This window comes from Urocitellus parryii, chromosome 11 (genome assembly GCF_045843805.1).
Source record: "Urocitellus parryii isolate mUroPar1 chromosome 11, mUroPar1.hap1, whole genome shotgun sequence".
Taxonomy (NCBI): domain Eukaryota; kingdom Metazoa; phylum Chordata; class Mammalia; order Rodentia; family Sciuridae; genus Urocitellus; species Urocitellus parryii.
The window spans coordinates 115,809,630-115,832,560 of NC_135541.1; the positions used below are offsets into that span (position 1 = coordinate 115,809,630).

Consider the following 22,931-nt stretch of genomic DNA (forward strand, 5'->3'; position numbering starts at 1 on the left):
ACCCAATGGAAAACAGATAAACTACAGAAAAAAATCAAGTTTTTTGAAAAGATTAATAAAACTGATAAACACCAAGCAAGAATAATTGAGAAAAATGACAGAAAATAAAAATTATCTTTAGGTGGTATCCATAGATTCTAAAAACATTAAAAGTAAGATAATCATGGACTATAATGAACAACATTATATCCAGAAATACAATAAATTAGGTGAATTGGACAAATCTCTTGAAAAATATATTTCTCAAGACAGCAAGGTTATCCCTCTATGAAAAAAAAATCATTTATAATTTGAAAAAAAATTTCAATATTTTGATTTTTTTAGTTGTAGTTGGACACAATAGCTTTATGTTATTTATTTATTTTTATGTGGTGCCGAGGATCAACCCCAGCACCTTACACATGCTAGGCAAGCACTCTACTGCTGAGCCACAACCCCATCCCATAATTTGAAAATTTGACACAAATAAAATTCTAACTCTCAGAGATTTCACAGATTGAATTCTTTCATTTATTTAAAGAAAAAGTGATACGAATATTCACAAGTTAAGGGCTGGGGTTGTGGCTCAGCAGTAGAGCACTTGCCTAGCACGTGTGAGGTCCTGGGTTCGATCCTCAGCACTACATAAAAACAAATAAACAAAATTAAGGTATTGTGTACAACTAGAAAACATATATTTTTAAAAAAATTCCCAAGTTAGAAAATAAAAGGAGAAAAAAATCTCCCAACTAATTTCTTAGGTAGACATAACCCTGATACCAAAACCAAATGGAACATATCTGATACCACAAGATCTGATAACAACAACAAAAAAAATATATGCACAACTATTTTTCATAAACATTTGTGCAAAAAAAAAAAGTCCTCTACAAAAGCAAGCCAATCATATGTAACAGGAACAATACAACCCAAACAAGTTTAGTTTGGGAATGTAAAATTTGCTCAATATTTGAAAATTAAAGAATATAATTTACTTCATTAACAGAACAAGGAATGAAAAATAGATATACAATAATTTCAAAAAAGTATTTGACAAAATCGAAACTCATTCCTAATTTTTTTTTTTTTGAAAACTAGGAATAGGAGGAAATTTTTCTCACCTGACACAATGTGTCTATGAAGAACAAACAACTGATACATTTAGTAGTGAAATGCTGAATGTTTCCCACCTAACTTCAGGAACAAGGTGAGGATTTCTCTCCATGTTCACTTACTTAGTCCACAAAATAAGGAAAAATAAGGACAAGCTGAGAGGAATAAGTGTGGAAATGAAAATAAGAAACTACTTTCATTTGAAAAAAAAATCCTTAAAAACTTTCTTCAAATTGTTTTTATTATTTTGTGATATTGACAGGGTCATAGGATTAAAAGTTAATGAACAAACACCCAAACATGGTGACAAAGGAAGAGACCCTGCACAGAGAAGAATTGGAAGACTTTAATGTTATCAAATAAGTTATTCTTCTCTTTACATCTGCTAAGTTTCCAGTATTAGTTTAAAAACTTCTCCCCAAGGCCAATGTTATACAAATACTTTTTAAAAATTATCTTGAAATTAGTGTTTAAGTTGTTATTATTATTATTATTATTATTACTACTACTTATATGTCAGTGCTCCAGCATGATTTCCTTCCAGAAGAGATTTTTTTTAAAGTTGTAATTTCCTAGACTGATTTGATATATCATTAGCTTATTTGTTTATATGCCAATATAATCATATTTTTCAAGTTCAAGGATTAGAATGTTTTATTCAGCTTTGTGTCACTGTGACCAAAATACCTAGCAAGAACACCTTAGAGGAATGAAAGTGCCTGTGCAGCTAAATATAAATGGAATAGTTTGTCATACATTCTTTGCTATCTGACTCCTTTTGCGCACCATAATATTTCTGGGATTCTTTTATGTTATTACTTGTATCAGTATTTTATGTTTTTATTGCAGAGTTTTATTCCATTTCAAGGATTATGATAACTTGTTTTATCCAGACACTTGTTCATGGACATTTTGATTGCTTCCATTTGGGAACTACTCTGAGCATAGCAGTTCTGAAGTTCAAGGGAACATGTACTTTTCTAGTTTTATGTGTTTATGTCTGGTGACAGCATTGACAGGTCACATGATTAGTGTATGCTCATCTTCTTAAGGAGCCACCAAACTGTTTTTCAAAGTGATAGTAACATGTATCCCTCTCAACAACAGAGGATGGAGCTGCAGTTGTTCTAAATCCCTGCCAACACTTGGCATTGTCATTTGAATTTTAGACATTATGATGGATGTGAGTTGGTCTTCATTTTTGTTTTCCTGATGACTCATGCTCTTGAGCAAATTTTCAGGTGTTCATTGATGTTTACATTCCTTTCTTTGTGTAGTATCTGTTGAAATATTTGATCCTTATTTAAGTTGCTTGTCTGACTATTGCTAAGTTTGAAGATTTCCAATGACCATAAATCTTGTCAGATACCTGAATACTGTTAATCTAATAATAATAAAATTTATTAGAAAAATAAAATTATTTTATTATTATTAATATTGTAAATATTATATGTGGCTTATCTTATCATTTTCTTTTTCTTGATGGAAAATTTCAAACAGCAGAAATTTAAGATTCAAATAATGTTTAATTTAACTCTTTTTTACATTAATAATTTGTCCTCTTTATCTCAAATATAAGAAATCAATGACAATATAAAAATTCAAGGCCAGAAATTTTTTTCATCTTAGTTTTCTTCTCTGAGGTTAGAGTAGCTTTTATTTCTAATGCAAAAACAATGAATTAGCACACTGAGAGACCAAGCTGAAGTCTGTCTCTAAATAGAGCACAAGGGGTAACAGCATCTATAACAAGAAGATAAAGAAGTATAAAAGGGAAGCTAAGGTAAATGAGTCCCAATCTGACTTCTAGAAGAAAAAAAAAAAGACACATTGGGCGAGCACAGATAAGAAAAAATAACATAAACATAAGAAAAATGTCCTGGCTTGTCTTCAGATACAAAGACATATAAAACATTAAAGAAAAGTTTAAATCACACATATGTGTACACACACACACACACACACACACAGGCATACCCCAATGGAAATTTATCATTTTAAAGTGTTCCATAACCAGAGTAAAAAGAGAAAGTACAGATTCTTCACAAAATTACAGAGGGATTCACAATAGTAGTACATAATGAAAAATACAAAGTAAGATCTTATTATAATATTACTAATAATATAACTGTGGACTTGATTGCAAATTTTTAAAAGAGGTGCATAAAATAGAAGCATGAGGTAAAGTAGGTTATTACTAATCTCTTAAATTTTCAGTTTCACATAATGCCAACAAAATTGCAAGATGTTGGAGAAAATGGTAACAAATTATTGTGTAGGAAAACTGTGTTAACCAAGGCAATTTTTACTACCCCAGAAAGCATTTCAAACCCATGTAAAAAGGAAATATGAACTGGCCAAGGCTCCAACTGTTCTTTTCACCATGTGTCAAATTGAGAAATCACCAACTGGCACATTTCACTGTTGCTGTTTTTTTATGTCACTATTTTCATGGCTGGTCCCTAAGATCTGAGTTGGCAGAGGCACAGGCTCTATGTATACAGACCAACATCTCTAAAATATAGAAAAAAAGTGTATTTTCTCTTTTCTTATAGTAAACACAGAATTACCTTTGTTTACCAAAATGTGTGGATATTTGATCCTCTAACAGTCAGTTCTCTAGTAGATACCTCTGGGGGTATCCTGAGAATAGGGTTATATTCCACAGTTTGAGGGTGAATCTTATGAGGCTGCAGTCCACTTTGGATGTGAAATGCAAGCATAAAACCTTATTTTAGGGGATACTCCTATAAATTTGTAGTCCACCAAAGAGGAACTGTGCTTCTGGATATGTGGGATGTGTGTGTATTTGTGTATATTTACATTTTATTTTATAAAATGTTTATTTATAAAATAAATATTTTATAAATAAATATATATATAAAATAATATAAATCAATATTTTATTACACACACACACATATAGCTGGTAGGGTTCCTAATCCCCTCCTTAGGTTTGTTTAATTTTCTAGAGCAGCTCAGGGATATACTTGTGTTTGTAATTTCATTGGTCTATCAACAAAAGATATTACAGAGGAGATTGATGGGAAGCCAGATGAAAGAGAGCTCAGTTAAGGGAGAAGAGGTGCAGAGCTTCCGTGCCCTCTCCAGGAATGCCACTCTCCAGGAACCTCCCCATGTTCCACTACCTGAATGTTCATTGAAATCATGCCTATTGCATTCCTATGAGTAAAACTGAAAATACTTTAGATGGAAGTATGTAGTGTGTCAATGTCTAGGTCAATCCTGACATGCCTGGTCATGTTACTGGAAAGCAGAAACATGTTCTGTGCTGGGGCAGAGTATCATGAGTCCTTGACAGCCTGTGGATTTCCAGATTTGGGCAGGTGGGGAGTGGTGCTTCTTGTAGTAGACTTGATATGTGTTGAGTATGAGTTAAAGTCAGAGCTCTAAATTAAGAGTCAGCCTGAGAAGGGCAACTACCAAGGCATTTGCAATAAGAAAAAAAAAAAACTGCCACTGTTCTATTGACTGGGTCCTCCTTTCTGTGGGGAGCAGGCATTTTTAGGAAGTGTCCACAGTGGGCCTGCAGGAGAGATGAGAGGACCTCAAGAAAGAGCAGTGCCCTTCATTCTTTTATTGGTTTCTTTTTCTTGCTGTTGTCTGCAATCCTTGTATTTTTCAGGGTAAGGATAGAAAAATATCTTCAATATGTAAGGATCAGAAAACCAAAAAAGACACCCCATGCTGAAAGTAAAAAAGACACCCAAGGTGAAAGTAAAACCTAATCAAAGAGATGTAAAAATATAAAAGCTACCCCTATGTATTCTGTAACATCAGGTTCTATTCTAAACAGTGCATCTTTAGGATACTTCCCTTTGCTCTACTCTTGACAATATCAGTGACTGCTATTTTCTTTAGGCAAAGAATAGTGTAATCTAGTTAGAAAATTTTATACACACACACACACATATATATAAATAGTGTTCTAAATAAACCAATTGTGACAGTCACTATCAAGAATATCATTCTATACTGACTAAACTAAAAGTAATTGTCCTTTGAAGTTGGGGTTGTGACTCTATGGTGGAGAGCTTGCCTGACATGTGTGAGGCCCTGGTTTGATCCTCAGAAACACATAAAAATAAATAAGTAAAATAAAGGTATTGTGTCCATCTACTACTAAAAAGCTGTTTAGGGGCTGGGGATGTGGCTCAATCGGTAGTGCGCTCGACTGGCATGTGTGCGGCCCGGGTTCGATCCTCAGCACCACATACAAACAAAGATGTTGTGTCCACTGAAAACTAAAATAAATGAATAAATATTAAAATTCTCTCTCTCTCTCTCTCTCTCTCTCTCTCTCTCTCTCTCTCTCTCTCCTCTCTTTAAAAAAAATTAAAAAATAAAAAGCTGTTTAAAAAAGGGGAAAAACAGTATTGTCCTTGATGAAACCTTATTTTAGGTTTCATCCTATAAATTGGTAGTCCACCAAAGGTTTGATTGTGTGATTGTCATTCTCATTTACTTTTGTGTATCAATTATTTTAAATAGGAATTTGTCTTACATTTTCATTAGTAAGTAAATTTGCTTTTTCTTCAAATCTTTGTCAATCTGATTTTTTAAAATCAGCTTGTCTTGTTCTAAAATTGAAGAAATCATGTTATTTCCGTTGAAATTATAGTCCCTTATGAATCTTTTAGGCAGAAGCGAAAATGAATGATATTGAGTCTTTCTAAGAAAAATCAATTCAAGTCTCTTTTTGTGCATAACAGCATTTTAAATTATCCTTCCAATAGATCTTGCACAGCTTTCTAATGTTTTTTGTCTAAGTATTTGGTTTGTTGTTGCTATTACGAATGGATTCTTTCTTCCTTCACATCTTGCGGTAGTTGCTGTATGTGTAGCAGTAGTGATAATAACAGAAAAAATGTACTGAATATTAATCATGTGCAAGTCAATTGTTCTAGTAAGGACCCAGAAATGTCCCCTAAAGAACTCAAGTGTTAAACAAGGCAACCATGTTCAGAGGTGAAACAGTTGGATTACAAGAGCTGGATTGATCCATTTGATGAATTAAAAATTTGAATGAACTATTGTTTGGTAACTGTAAGCAGATGAGTCATCATGGGAGGAAGAAGGTCAGAGGGAGCATGACCTTGGGCTGTATATGTCCTGGTCCCTTCCCCTCTCTCTGCTTCTTAGCTCCCATGTGCTGAGCAGCTTTCCTCCATCACATCCTTCCCCCATAATATTTCTGCCTTGGAGCCAGCCAGTGGTAGTCTAAACACTCTGAAATTGTGAAACAAAGTAAATCTCTCCTCTAAAAGTTATTCTTTCAGGTATTTTTCATCAAAGCTCATTAACAGAGCAATGTTATGTTTTAGGTCAATCAACTCAATCTTCACAAATAAGGCATCAGTCAGGTCTTATATGTAGAGAGGAGAATTCACCCTAGTAATTATATTACATAATTAATTACATATAATTACATGTAATTATATAATATAATGCAATTATATTACATTAAGAGATATATTCAAGATATTTCCATAATTTATAAATTTCTAGGAAGGATAGAGACCTCTGTTTGGATGCTGCAGAGCTAGAAAAAAAATGGAGTGAGGAGAAAGGTCTAAACACAGCACAGAAATATTGCAGTGGACACTACTCCCCAACTTGTGCCACTTAACACCTTGCTGCCAGAAACCCAACTTCAGAGCTTGATCAGGATACTCACTGTCTTCACAAGAACATAAATTCCCTACATGTCATTCCTACCCTGAATCGTCCATATGCACATGTAGGTTTGTCTCACATGAATTCATCTTATTGAAGAATCAATGCCAACTGCAATCCTTACTCCAGATGAGACTGGGAAACTGCACTTATATATTATCAGTCTATGCAGTAGTAGAAGGTCTGATAAATGGAGAAAAAGACATCTACCATAGTAGACATTAGACTCATTATATCCTCTTGATACAAAGTTATATATTGTTCAGTCCCCCAGAGGCATCCCTGGCAGCAACCTTAGTTTCAGGGGTTAGGTGAGTGACTCTGAGTGCTGGGGGAGGTAAGGTTGGGGTTGTGCTGGTCCTGCAGTCTGCTGGGGGCCAATTGCACACCCAGAGAGATAGGGAAGCTGAAGACAAATTGTGAGGTAAGAGTGGGAGTGGGCTTGCAGTACCCCTAAGGGACCTGAAGGGCTGGCGGGCCTGGAGGGGCAGGATGTGGCCAGCACCTGGGACAGCTGCTCCATGCAGCTCAAGGCCTTCTCCAGCCTCAGCTGCTCATTCCTCATTCCTGCTAAGCCAAGCAGATGGTAGCAGAGCAGAGGATGCCCTCCTAGCAGTGCACCATCCCTGGACCGCGGTAGTCCTTCACCACACAGTCCTATTCCATGGCTTCCATGAACCAGGAGCCCATTTTGGACTTGTGGTTGTCTTCCACCAGATGCGTTTGTACTGGTAGCATCCTTCCATGTGGTTTGGGCATTCAGAGGAGCCATTCAATAGGACTGTGATCCCTAGGGCGTGCAGCATATCTCTCCAGGCAGCGTGAAAGGCACCATGGAAGTAGAGCAACTGAAGAATCTCCAAGGGAGCCCGCCGCCTGTGCAGAGCGGCTCCAGTGGAGCTGCAATGCAGGTGAAAGGACTCCATGGCACTGGGGAGAAGTCTGCCAGGGCGCTGGTTTTGGAACAGAATTCTGGGTAAGCAGAGGAAAGCTTCTCACAGCCACCTTTGAGCAAGCAGATGTCTCTAAACTGGGGCTTAGGATGGAGTGTCTGCACTATTAGAGTCAAGATGAGGTACTCCCTGAGCCCCTGGCGCCTGAGCTCCACTCAAAGTAGAGGATGACAGCCAAGAAGAGGCTAGAGCACAAGAGGGTGCACTTCCCCCTGAGCGTGCAGGATGGATTCCAGGATCCTGGAGCCCTTGGCCTGCCTATTTTCCTGGGTGTTGTATCGAAGAAGGTGGACAGAACCTCTGATAGGAAAGGTGTGCAAAAAGTCCAGCAGCAAGCCCTTGCTGGCGCTCCCCAGCCCCAGGGTTCAGGGGCTGCCACTGCTGTCAGCCTAGCTGCCTCCAGGCACTGCAGTCTCCACCCTGCCCACATAACCCAGGGCAACCACCACCTCCCAACCTCTTTGCCTCTGAGGCCGCCACAGCTACAGCCTCTGCCTTAGCGGTTCTTGCTCAGCTTCATAGGCTTTTTGAGCACACTGCAGTCCATCTCTCCCAGTTAATCAATCGTCACCATGGAGTGTAGAAACTGGGGCGACAGATAGTCACCCAGGCCAGCCAGCCAACAGGAATGGGCGAACAAGGGCTAAGAGAGGGAGCCTTCAGAAGTGACCGCCAACTTGGTCCCCAGAGGCTTGGGCTGCCAGACCCCTATTGGGTCCCCTTCCTCCTGCAGCCTTCAGGTTACAAAGCAGCCCTAGCAGCCTCAGGTGCCTTGCACAAGCTGTGCTCGGACAAGGGGGTGGTAGTGCAAGTGTGTGTGTTGAAGGCAGAGAAGCACTGGCTCACCCCTGTCATTGCCTCAAATGTGTTTTGCTGCTCCTGCACCTTGAGCTGCAGCCTGCTCATTGCTGTTCTTCCCCCAGCATTGCCAGAGCTCTGTGCACTGCCTCCACTTTTTCTTGGAGGAAGTTTGATAGCATGAATAACTAAGATATAGTCCTTTCCCTTTCTTTCTCTTCCCACCCCATCCTGCCTCTCAGTGACAACAAAGTCAAGATCTTCACCTGACCTGTGCACATCTTCAAGACACCATTCAGCTTCTGGCCACTTGCACATTTGCCTGCTATGGTGCTGCACTCTTTGTGAATGTACATTGGTAGTTGGCATATGCTACATCCCCTGGCCCTGGACTCCATGTACATATCTACTCTAAGCAAATTCTTAATTATTATTAGAAATAAATTACTATTAGTGCTTCTCAAGTTGCATGATCAGAATCAACACTGATTTAATCCCTGTGTCTTTTTCTAATGTAAGTAGGTGGAATTAGAAGCACTTCTTTATGAACTATTTCATCGGCCTCCTATTGCTTTTGATTTGTTGAATCTTTGTTATCTGTCAGCTCAAAAGCATTTCCAATTTTCCTTGTAATGCTTTTCTTTACCCCATATATATTTTTTATAAAAAGTCTTTGCTTTATTTGAAAGTTCTGATGACCTTTGAGTTATTTTTTTATTGTTGACTCAAAATTTAATTGTATGTTCAAATCATCTATCCTCAAGAAATCCTTGAGGAAATTTTGAGTCTTGATTTATGATTGCATTTGTTATCTTGCTTTTCATTGCTTCAAAATACCTGAGATAAACTTTTTTTCCTTGTACTTTTTCTATTAATTATAGACAGTGTTTCCAACTGTATATATGGCAGTGGATTTCCTTTAGTTATTGTTAATATTTCTCCATATAATTTTTTTACTAGGTCCCTGTTTATTTTTTGTATATGTTTTATACGTATTTTCACATGCATATTTTTTTAATATTCATGTTTTTTGATATATATATATATATATTCATACCCTAACTCTAACCTTTATAGTACACAATATTTAATAGTAACCCTAAATTTACCCCATTCCTAATCCTACATTAATACGAAAGCATATATAGTAATATGAACATTCTCACATACTTATATTCGAATATGCAATTGATAATCATATACAAAAGTATTTATATATGTTCACATGTAATTTATCTGTGCACACCTTTTCCTATTTCAAAACACATATATTTCTGTGTATTGCAAATTTCTACATGTATATTCTTATGATTATTCATGTTTTTCAATATACCTATTCAATTCCTAATGTTCATTTGTGTTTTGACTTGCATTCAATTATCAATGGTATATTTGCATATATATATTTGCTTTCACCAATTAAAAATGTGTCTTCCTACATCTCACATTAAACCCTTCCCAGTTTCAAAATGTCAAAATTGCACATGCACTTTCTTAAAATATTCATATTTTTCAGTATAAATATTCATTCCCTAACTATATACCAAATTTAATACTAACCATAGTTTTACCCCTATAACTGACCTACATTCAGATAAAAGCATATATCCTTACGTGAATATGTATATATATTTTCCTTACATACACATCAATGTTATATTTGCAGAAGTGTTATTATATTTCATATATAAAATTTGTGTTTGCATTTGCATATTAAAAACTTGTACTTATGTCCATATTAACACTTCCCTATTTCAAAACATATATTTATGTTATTTTTTATGCAAATGTTACCATGTACATTCCTAGGTGTATTCATGTTTTCAATGAATATATTTATTCCTTAAAAATAAACCTAAATGTTCACAAAAATTTGAAATCGATACTAACCATATATTTACTTGTATACCTAAACCTAACTTAAAATAAATACATATATAAATTTTAATATTCATTTGTAAATAGTTATGTGTACAATTATCAATGGTATATTTGAATATGTATAAGTATATATTCATATATATATAATTAATCTGTGCAGTCCTATTTTTAAAAATCTGTATTCATATGTGTCACATTAAAACCTTTCTCAGTTCAGGGCTGTGGCTGCGGCTCAATGGTAGTGCACTTTACTGGCATGTGTGAGGCACTGGGTTTGATTCTCGGCACTGTATATAAATAAATAAAATAAAGGTCTATAAACAACTAAAATTTTTTTTAAATAATAAAAAATAAAGCCTTCCCTAGTTTAAAACATATTTATTTATATTTTCATACATGTATTCATGGGTTATTCTAATGAGTATTCTTGGTTTTCCATATGCATTTTTTCCCTAACCCTAGCCCTTACCCTACAGAAAATTTAACACTAAACCTAAATATAACCGTATACCTGAATCTACATTAATATAAAGCATACATAAAATTGTGTATATACATGTGTAATAAGACCTATATATTCAATTATCAAAAAAATATTTGCATATATATTATATATGCATATTTATTTGTGCATTCACAAATTTTAAAATGGCTACTTTCATACCAGATTATAAACACCCCCACTTCTGCTTTTGCTCATCTGATCCCATCCTCTCAAACTTGAAACCTACTGTCTACTTATTTTCCCTAAAATAACTCGTGTCCACCTGTAGGTTTTTCCTGATAGATTATCTTCAGCTGAATATCAATGTGAACACACTGTTGACAGGCATGCAATTAAACATATCAACATCAGCCGAGATATGCTGAACACACAAAGGCTAGTACATAAATTCATACTTAGATTGGATATCCACTCTTCCAGACTTGTACTCTTCATATATGCACCCTCTCCATTCCTCTGCGTCCATCACTCTTCTAAGGGAAACACAGAACCACAACTTTTGTTTCCTTCAGAGAACAAGAAAACCTCACACTTCCCTGGTATTACCACCTAAGTATGAACTTAATGAATGCTTGATTTTATACTTTGAAAAGCACTGGCTCACTAGTCTAGAAACTCGGTGGACAGGGCCCATATTTTGTGTCCAACACCCAACAGTATGCTCTCACTAGCATTTCAATAAAACAATATATAAATGACTATAATATTATTTTTTAAAAGATTTTTTTTAATGGGCCTGTATCTTGGTGCTGAGAATGGAACCCAGTGCCTCACACATGCCAGGCAAACGCTCTACCACTGAGCCACAACCCCAGCTCCAAAGATATTATTATTAAGCGCGATTCTGTCACTCAGTTGCTGCACCACTACCTTCTGTGTCTGATAGATAAGATGGAGGAGGCTGGGAGAGGCTGAGTGGAGGGTGGGTGCAGAGGGTCGCTCCTAGCACTGTCCAGACTTAGAAGACCCCAGAGGAGGGCAGGTGGACCTAAAATCGACAACACGTGTGTTAATGAACGCAGGGACCTCTGCATATTTGCATTTGTCAAAATACACCTTTGAGGGAGAATTAACCAGTGACAAACCATCAACTGCGCGTACACAGTCAACGAAGAAGAAAGCCAAAGTGGGAGATGAGTTTTCAGAGTTTGACTGAACCACGAAGGCGAGGCCTCCAAAGGATGGGAACTTAAAAGTGCCTTCGCACACCCTTGGGCACCACATCCAGCGGGTTCTGAAGCCTTGTGCTTCCCGCCCAAATTTGCAAGTTTCCCCGCCCACCCGCCTGCCTACCCCGGATGTGGCCCACGCCTAGCCCCGCCCCCACGCACACGCACACGCACACGCACGTGCTCCGCACTCTCCAGGACCCCGGAAGGCCCAGGCGCCAGTGGGGAACACAACCCTCAAGACCCGCCCAAAAGAGCAGTTCCCACGAGTTGTCTTCTGGGCCGTCCTTCACCAGGAGACTTCTCACTTTCCAAGCCCTACTGCCGTGAGTCCTGCGCCTGTGCCCGCGTCCATTCCTCTGAGGGTCTGCTGCTCACCTGGAGAGCTGGTAAGAAGCCCAACAGGTCGCCCTCCCTGTGGCTGCCAGAGCCTCTGCCCCGCGCACCCTGGGTACACAGCCTCTCCTGTGTGCTGCAGAGGACGGTGGCAGCGCCATGGAGGACCCTGGGAACAGCTCGCAGGATCCTGGGAGTGCCACAGAAGACCTGGGAGTGCCACAGAAGACCTGGGAGTGCCACACAGCTGCTAGGGGGCTCCTGCTGAGAGGACTGCTGCTGGGAGCTGCAGCTGGGTGTCATGCTCCAGGTGAGTCCGGGAATTCTTGGGTAGAGTTCTGGAATGGCTACTCTGTTCTAGGAGTCCAGCTCAATTCTGTTGACTCTAGTGATGAATTGGGTTAGACCCTGAAATCCCCTGACCTTTCCCTGTTAGCTGTAGGCCAAGTGAAAGCCTCTGAATGTTAGTGAGTTGAAATGAGCAAAGAGTGAATGCCCCCAAGGATGTTTCAAGGAAACTATGGGGAGTAGATGGAACCGATGTGTTAAGGGGGACTCAACATCAGTTTTGAGTGATTTCATGATGTAGTATACCACTAACACAAATATTAAAATAATAACAAAATAGATGCATTAATATTATAATAATAACAAAATAGAAATACAAAAAAGAAAGACTTTGTATTTCTATGTGCTACCCTAAGGAGTTTATACATATTTTCTTATATAACACAACAACTTTATTAGTAGGTCATGTATGCTGGAACTTAGAATCGTAATCAGCAAAACAGAGAACAGAAGTTGTATTATTTTCTAAGTAACATCATCAGAATATTATTTCCATGTAAGTTAATCCTGGTGCTTCCATTTTACAAGTGTGTCCCCCTTCAGTAAATACATTCTGAACTACAAAAAAGTTGAGTTTGGGGTTTTTTTTTCATAGAAACTCCAACAAAGCATGTTTTTATGAAGGTAATATTGTGTCTTGAGTCTTCATGAATACCTGCTTCATGAGCCACCTGCTTTATGTGCCAACCACTCCTTAGGCTACTGCAGATAGAGGCTTCTAATCTCATGGAGCTTATATTTTAAAAGGAAAAGATAGGCAATAGATAAAAGTCAGGTAGGGATCACTGCTAAGGCAGTGCAATGCTAAGATCAATGCTAAGACAGTAGAACAGTGTCACATCATAGGGCTTCATTGATTTTGCCCAGCACCTTTCCTGTTACCTAAGTCCTAGGCTAGAGGCCTAACTCTGTGGGTCCACAAAAATCAGAATTGACCACTTGCCCCAAAAACCAAATGGAGATTACAATGGGGAAAGAAGGAAATAAACTTTAATAATCATTGTACCTATGTTTGGAAGACAAGTGATGTCAAGTGTCTCAATTCTGTCTTTCAGGAAACTGATGTGAGTTTTACCTTCAGAGGAAGAACTGGGGTGGGAAACAAGAAGTATGTGTAATAAGCAGTCTTGGTCAAACTGTGGTGTGTTTTATGATTTTCTTGAATTCTGATCATACCACATGTTATTGGTGTTGAGGAAATTGCCAGCTATTCAAGGGGCAATTTCCACTTGCTTCATAGGATACTTATCTATTAGATCTGTGATTCTGGGATGTCCTATTCAGTTCCCAGGGGCTTATATTGCTTCTGCTGAGAGAAGGCAATCTCTTAAGGGTTGATCTGCCTCCAAAACTAACTGTGCTAAAAGTAGGGTAAAGACTGAAGACTTCTAGGCAGCACTCCAGGTTCCTGGAACAGGACATAGTAAAAGAAATTGGTCTGTAGAAAATATCTTAGTTTTTCTGACCTTGATGTCTTCAGCCTTGAAGGAAGTAAATTATCAGATGTAGACAAATATTCCTTAAATGATTAATATGCTTATGTAAATTAGTAGAGCAGTTATGGAAATAGTATGAGGCTCCTCAAACAAACAAACAAACAAAAAACACTGGGGATGTGAGTCAGTGATTGAGCTCCTCTGGATTCAATCCTCAGTACCAAAACAAACAACAAAAAAGTATTGTTAAATGTTTGAGGGTTTTTTGGAGCATTTTGAAAATCTAGGACCTGTGATTGTTAAAACCTTGGGGAAAAGAGAGGACATTTAACAATGAGCAAACTAAGACACAGAACATTTAGGAAACTAGTTCAATATTTTCTAGTGAGTCAGCATTACCTTCCAGAATGAAGTCTAGCTCAACTCTTTTTTCATTCCTTGCTTAGGTTATACAATCATGATGCTTTCATTAATTCTGTTTTATTCCTCTACAAAAGAGTAAGTCCTCTAACAACAGCAACCCAGTAACATTAACAGTAATCAAATCATGCCTTTGATAGTTCTTAGCATCTTCAACCCCAACCCAAACAAGCATGATTGAAGGACAGGTTAGTGAACAGATTATGTGTGGTATCCACTATATCTTTGGTTTACTGGGTTACAATAGAATACTAGCTGGCAGCATCTACTGAGTCAGATATGAAGCTTGAGTAAAAGATGTGATCATAAGGGAAAATGTGTAGAGAACTCTACGTGCATACATAAACTTAAATCTTTGGGCTAAGGTTAGGGTTAAGTCAGTGCCCTTCACTGAGTTGAAAGCAATTTGGGTTTTTATTTTCCAAGAACGAAAAACTACATTTGACTATGATGTAATTATATTTCGGAGGCATTAAATTTATATAATAAATGTAAAACCCAGAGAACCCAAGAGCCTGAGAAGATATACCAAGGAGAGTGTACATTCAAGTATAGCAAGAAGTGTTTTCAGCATCTTGCCCAGTCACCTCTGAGAATTGTCATTCCCTTTCAATACTAAAGGTAAGGTCACACAATAAAATATTTTCAAATAAATCTTTGAGGACACAGGTCAGAGATCGTAGATGGCTCTGCACTGAAATTTGCCTGTGTGTCTTGTTTGAGAGAGCAGTTCTTGTTTTCCTTTGTGATACTTACTGGGAGTGAACTCAAGATCTTGCACATATTAGGAAAGCACTCTCTTACTGAGCTACATCCCCATCCCTTTATATATTATTTTATTCGACTTTATTGAGTAGGGGTTAATGTGTTTAATTTGCCAAAGCTGGGCTTAAATTCATGATCTTCCTGCATTAGCTTCTTTAGTAGCTGTGATAACAAGCATGTGACATTGTGCCCAGGTTTTTTTTTTTTTTATTTTACTTTGTAATTGAATACTTTTGCAAATTAGTCACATCAGTTTTACCTTTTGTTCTCTGTTCTGCCTGAAAACTTTTATATAATCCACCTTGCTAGTTCCTGGAGTTTTTGAGTTTACAAGTGCTAGAATTTAACTTTTTGAGAGATTTTCACATAGGGAGTAGGTTATCTCAATAATAAAATTACACGAACCCAAAATGTTCCTCATGATTCAGCCGACATTGAAACCCTAGAACCTCTCTGTGACAGTCCACTTCCACTGTGTTGATGAGAACTCCAAGCCATCTCATACCCTAAGCTCACAAAGCCTGGGTCTTTGTTTATATTTTGTAGTTTATCTATGTTTTATTACAGCAGAAATTCAGAGTAACTTCCATATTGCAGCTGAAGGATCAGATGGGTGCTTCTGGAAAGAGAGGAAGATGACACCAGGGTGCTCCTCAGCTCTGGGTCTTGCAGGTACAGGGCTTCCCCATCCTGTGCAGAGGATTTCTTCTAAAGAGGGCAGTCGAATCTGGCTTCCCAGTCAGCTCTTGTTACAGCATTTATTTGAGTGTCATGGCAGCTGTCATTCTTAAGAACTGTTGACAGATTTGTGCTTTCTGCCTCTTGTTCTTTCTTTAGGAAAAGTGACATTGCCCTAGCCAGGTGAAGATCCTTGAAGACCATGAACAAGAAAAGAATCTCTGTGATTGGGTGGAGCCTTTTGGCTCTGTTTTGTCAATGGCTGCCTGGATGAAGTCTTGGAAAACCTGTTTGCTTTGAAAGGACTGATGACGTTGGAGAGCTCTGGAGGTATCAGGTCAGTGTTTTTGTCCCTTAGTACTTGAATCCCTCCCTGCACCTGGGCACATGCAATATTTTATCTCATGTCAGGTAATATGAGAGCTTGTTAGTGACTAAATCTGACAGAATTCTGCCTGTTGACTTCTTAGCAGCCCCTCACCCCACTTTTTATGGGAATTTGACTTTCCCTCTGTTGGCTGCAAAATGCCACACAGATATGACCCTTTTTCCTTTTTTGCTGTCTATGTAAACCACAGAGAACATTTTCATTTCATTCGTTTTGCTGTTTTTCAGAAGATAGAAATGATCTGGAGAGGAAGGAAGGATGAGAAACAAAATCACATACATTAGAAAGCACATAGGGATTAGAAAATGTAGAGTGGTTCCTTCTGATGTGTCTTAAAGGTAAGTGAGGTAGAATTACCTGCTAAAAACTCGTTCCAAGAACACCCACTCCCCTGCCCAATCTTTAACCTTATTTTTTCTATTAAAAATTCAGGTATTTCTCTGACAATTCTAGTCCTTGAAGAAAATATAAACTCTGATACTGTTATTTGTTTCAAATTTCTTGCATTGAGAAATTCAAAGTTCTTTGTATAACAAAAAAGAGCAGAGGGCACCTGCAACTGGGTTTTCTTATTCTTTTAGGTACTCATTTTTAAAGTTAAATTGTTTTTAATATGCCTCCAACGCTGTAATTTGTTAGTAAGCATTTTAAATATCATCTACTTAAATGATAGTTATGCTTAATCAGTGCCCAAAAATATCAGATAGCTTCACTGCTCTCTTAATTGGTTTTGCTTAAACTCACTTTCTGAACTGGTGAATGGAATTGATGTGCCAAAGAAGGTATATTTCCCATCATAAAAACTAACACAGAGTTGGCCAACTACTTAAAAATGGCATTATGAATTTCTTAGTTTAACAGAAGTATTGTATTGTCTTTTGGCTCTGATTTGAGAAATTCTACCATCAATAATCTTATTCAGATCTAGAACAGATCCCCTTAGCAAATTCCTATATCTTTATCATAACTAGTCTTGGACGTGTGGTGAGAAAGCTGTTAATTTGTTTCTAGTAACAGAAAATTCTACACTTGAAAGTCAACCACACCCAAAACAAAAAAAATCAACAAATTGGAAAGAAATGAAAAGACACTTCACAGAAGAAGAAACCCAATAGATCAACATATGAATTTAAAAATGTACAGTATCTGTATCCATTATAGAAATGCAAATCAAAATGACACTGAGATTCCATCTCCAGTCAGAATGGCAGTTATCAAAGATATAAGCAACAGTAAATGGTGGTGAGGATGTGGGGGAAAAGGTACTCACATACATTGCTGGTGGGACTGCACATTTGTGCAATCACTATAGAAAGCTTTATGGAGAGTCCTAAGAAAACACAAGTGAGTGAAGGTAGTGGGGAGGCAAGGGGTAAGAGCATAGTGAATGAATCAGAAACAGTACTGGCACCAAATCAGATATATGGAGGAATGTTAGGTTTCTTGAGTTCTTAATGTGTTCTGGAGAATAATGCTTGATCTGAGGTACATGTGGTAAAGATTTTTTCCCGTTGTGTAGGCTCTCTCTTCATGTTCTTGATTGTAGCCTTTGCTGTGAAGAAGCTTTGTAGTTTGAATCTATCGCATTTATCCATTCTTGGTTTCACTTCTTGTACTTTAGGAGTCCCAATAACAAAGTGCGTTCCTAAGCCGACATGGTGGAAATATGGGCCTATATGTAGTAGGATCAGGCCCAGGGTCTCTGACCTAGTGCCTCCACCTTTGATCTGCTTTGAGTTGATTTTTATGCATGAGAGAGAGGCTTTTTATTTCTTTTTGGTAGGTATGGATTTCCAGTTTTCCCAGCACCACTTGTTTATGAGGCTGTCTTTTCTCCAGTGAATATTTTTGGTGCCTTTTTCTAGTGTGAGATAACTGTATTTTTGTCAGATTGTCTCTGTGTCCTCTCTTGTGTACCATTGGTCTCTGTATGTGTTTTGCTGCCAATATCATGCCGTTTTCATTCTGTGCACCTCACCTGGAAAAAGACTATACCTTGCTCCTTAGTCAGTGCATACTTTGCAGACATTGACAGACCCAAAGGGTCCCCACTCTGTGTTCCTAAATGTTAGCTGAGCGAGGGTATAGGTCAAAATCAGGGCACCATCCACATCTACAGAAGCTGGCATCCTTCATCAGCCAGAGCAGCCACCTCAGCAGTCACTTCAGCAGTGTTAGCTGGGCCTCTCAGCATTCAAGATTCTCAGATTTTCTTTATCCATTCATCTGTTGAAGGACATTTAGCTATTGTGAATTGAGCTTCTATAAACGTTGATGTGGCTGCCTTACTGCAGTATGCTGATTTTATGTCCTTTGGGTATAAACCGAGGAGTGGGATAGCTGGGGCAAATGGTGACTGTCTCCACAGAAGAGGTCCAGAGTACCACAGAGCACGTGCTGCAAGTTAGATCCATTTCTAATGGAATGTGACAGATTTTGCAAAACTCTGGGGCAGCAGGAGAGTTTGCTTTTCCACAGAGTCTCTTTTTTTAAGTTTTTAATTTGTTTTAATTAGTTATCCATGACAGTGGAATGCATTCATGCCCTTTGGTTATCATTTATAGATGGGATATAATTTCTCATTTTTCTGAGTATGCATGCTGTAGGATCACATTGGTCTTGCAGTCATATATATATATATATATATATATATATATATACATAAAGTAATAATGTCTATTTTCTTCTGTTATCCTTCCTATCCTCATGTTCCCTCCCCTCCCTTCACTTCCCTCTGCCAAATACAAGGTAACTCCATTCTTCTCTAGTTCCCTGCCCTCCCCTTATTTTGAACTAAAATGCACATATTCCAGAAACCATTTTGCCTTTGGTTTATGGGGATTGACTTCTTTCTCTTATCATGATATTCTCCAACTCCATCCATTAACTGGCAAATGCCATAATTTCATTCTTCTTTAAAGCTGAGTAATATTCCATTGAATATCTATCTGAGATTTTCTTTATCCATTCATCTATTGAAGGACATCTAGCTATTGTGAATTGAGCTTCTATAAATGTTGATGTGGCTGCATTACTGCAGTATGCTGATTTTATGTCCTTTGGGTATAAATCGAAGAGTGGGATAGCTGGGTCAAATAGGGGTTCCATTCCATGTTTTTCAGAATACTCTCCATACTGCTTTCCATAGTGGTCATACAGTTTGCAGTCCCAACAGCAATGTATGAGTGTATCTTTCCCCCCACATGGAGTCTTAGTGTAGTTTTGATTTGCATTTCTTTAATTGCTAGAGATGTTGAACACTTTTTCTTACATTTGTTGATCGATTTTATTTCTTCTTCTGTGAAGTGTATATTCATTTTCTTAACTCCGTTATTGATTGGGTTATATGTGTTCTTGGTGTTAAGTTTTTTTTAGTTCTTTCTGTATCCTAGAGATCAATGCTTTGTGAGAGGTACATGTGGTAAAGATTTTCTCCCAGTCTCTAGGCTCTCTTCTCACATGTTGTTTCCTTTGCTGATAAGAATCTTTTTTATTTTAATCCATCCCATTTATTGATCCTTAATTTTACTTCTTGCACTTCAGGGGTCTTGTGATGGAAGTCTGATCTTAGGCTGACATGGTGAAGATTTGTTTCTACTTTTTCTTCTGTTAGGTACAGGGTCTCTGTTCTAGTGGCTAAGTCTTAGATGCACTTTGGGTTGATTTGGGGGCATGGTGTGAGAGAGAGAGGTTTAATTTCATTTTCCTGCATGTGAATTCCCAGTTTTGCCAGCACTATTGGTTGAGTAGGCTATTTTTTCCTCCAATGAAAGTTTTGGCACCTTTGTCTAGTGTGAGATACTGTATTTATGTGGGTTTGTTTCTGTGTCCTCTGTATGACATGACTTGTGAACTTGCTCCACCCCTCTGACCTTCATCCTGATTGGCTCCTGCACATTTTATTAGCTGTGTGTACTTCCTCAATAAAGGAGATCCTGCTTTGACTGGTCTCCCTGGTGCTTCTAATTGTCCTCCAGTGGGGAGGGCTGGGTGGGCGGTGGGCCACCCCTCACCTTTCTTGATCCTTCCAGTTTGGGGCCTGTTCTCCTAAGCCTCTCTGTGGGATGGAGTGCATAGAAGAAGCTAAAAACCCCAACATCCTCTATTCTGTACCATTGGTCTACAAGTCTGTTTTGGTGCCAATACCATGTTGTTTTTGTTACTATAGCTCTGTGGTATGGTTTTACGTCTGGTATGGTGATGCCTCCTGCTTTACTTTTCATGCTAAAGATTGCTTTGCCTATTCTGTGTCTCTTATTTTGACAAATAAATTTCATGATTGCTTATTATATTTCTATGAAGAATGTCATTGGGATTTTAATAGAAATTGCATTAAATCTATATAATGCTTTTGGTAGTAGAGCACATTTGACAATAATAATTCTGCCTATCCAGGATCATGGGAGATCTTTCCACCTTCTGAGTTTTCTTGACTTTCTTTAATGTTCTCTACTTTTCATTATAGAGGCATTTCACCTCTTCTGTTTGATTGATTCCCGGGTATTTTATTTTATTTTATTTTGAGGCTGTTGTGAATGGGGTAGTTTTCCTAATTTCTCATTCAGTGGATTCATCACTGATGTACCAGAATGCATTTGATTGATGGGTGGTGATTTTACATCCTCCGACTTTGCTGAATTCATCTGGTAGTTTCAGAAGTTTTCTGGTGGAGTTTTTTGGATTTTTTAGATACAGAATCATGTCATCAGCAAATAGGGATAGTTTGGGTTCTTCTATACCTACTTGTATTCTTTTAACTTCTTTCTTGTAATTGCTCTGGCTAGAGTTCAAGGATGATGTTGAATATAAGTGGTGAAAGAGGACATCCTTGTCTTGTTCCAGTGTTGAGAGGGGATGCTTTCAATTTTTCTCCATTTAGAATGATGCTGGCCTTGGGTTTAGCATAGATAGCTTTTACAGTGTTGAGCTATGTTTTTACTATTCCTTATTTTTCTCGTGTTTTGAACATGAGAGTGTGCCGTATTTTGTCAAATGCTGTTTTTTGCATCTGTTGAGATCGCATGATTCATGTTTTCAAGTCTATTAATATGATGATTTACATTTATTGATTTCTGCATATTAAACCCAACCTTGGATCCTTGGGATGAACCCCACTTGATCATGGTGAACTATGTTTTTAATATTTTTTGTATGCAATTTGTCAGAATTTTATTGAGAATTTTTACATGTATGTTCATCAGGGATATTGGTCTGAAGTTTTCTTTTCTTAAAGAGTCTTTGTCTGGTTTTGGTATCAGGGTGACGTTAGTCTCATAGAATGAGTTTAGAAGGCTTCCCTCTTTTCCTGTTTCATGGAATACAATGAGAAGTATGGTGTTAATTCTTCTTTGAAAGTCTCATTGAATTTAGCAGAGAATCCGTCTGGTCCTGGACTTTTCTTGGTTGGTAGGCTTTTTAAAATATATTTTTATTAGTTTTAGATAGGCACAATGCCTTTAGTTTATTTTTTATGTGATGCTGATAATCAAACCCAGTGCCTCACACATGCCAGGCAAGCACTCTACCACACAACCCCAGACTCGTTGGTAGGCTTTAGATGGTGTTTTCTATTTCATTACTTGCAATTAATCTATTTAAATTGTGTATGACCTCCTCATTCAGTTTGAGTAGGTCTTATGACTCTAGGAATTTGTTTATGTATTCTATATTTTCTATTTTTTTGAAGTACAAATTGTCAAAGTAGTTTCTAATTTCCTTCTGCATTTTAGACATGTCCGTTGTGATATTACCTGCTTCTTAGTAATCTTAGTTTTCTTTTTCTCTTCGTTAGCATGGCCAAGGGTTTATGTATTTTATTCATTGTTTCAAAGAACCAACTTTGTGTTTTGTCAATTTTTCAATTTTTTTCCTTTAGAGTTCATTGATTTCAGCTCTGATTTTATTTTATTTTTTATTGGTTGCTCAAAACACTACAATGATCTTGACATATCATATTTCATACATTTGATTCAAGTGGGTTATGAATTCTTATTTTTACCATGTGAACAGATTGCAGGATCACATTGGTTATACATCCACGTTTATGCACACTTCCATACTAGTGTCTGTTCTTTTCTGCTGCCTTTCCTGATTTTAATCAGTTTCTGTCTTCTATTGCTTTTGGTATTGATTTGTTCTTCTTTTTCTCAGGCTTTGAGATGTACTGTTAGGTCCTTTATTCATGCACAGTGCAGTAAACTTTCCTCTTAGTACTGCCTTCCTAGTGTCCCAGAGATTTTGATATGTTTTATCAGTGTTCTCATTTACCTTTAACAGTTTATTATTTCATCCTTGATTTATTTGACTATCCGTTCCTCATTAAATAATGTATAATGTAGTCTCCCTTTGGTAGAGTAGCTTCTGTTTTTTACTTGAGCGCTGATTTCTAATTTCTTCCATTTTAATATGATAGAATGCAGGGTAATTTCTTTGCTTTTTTTGTATTTACTAAGAATTGCTTTGCGG

General features: G+C 37.5%; 1 pseudogene; it reads right to left on the reverse strand.

Annotated features, from left to right (window-relative positions):
- Positions 1 to 7,089: 7,089 nt before the first annotated feature.
- LOC144249391 (dual specificity protein phosphatase 4 pseudogene) lies at positions 7,090 to 12,592 on the reverse strand (annotated as a pseudogene).
- Between the last annotated feature and the right edge of the window lie 10,339 nt (positions 12,593 to 22,931).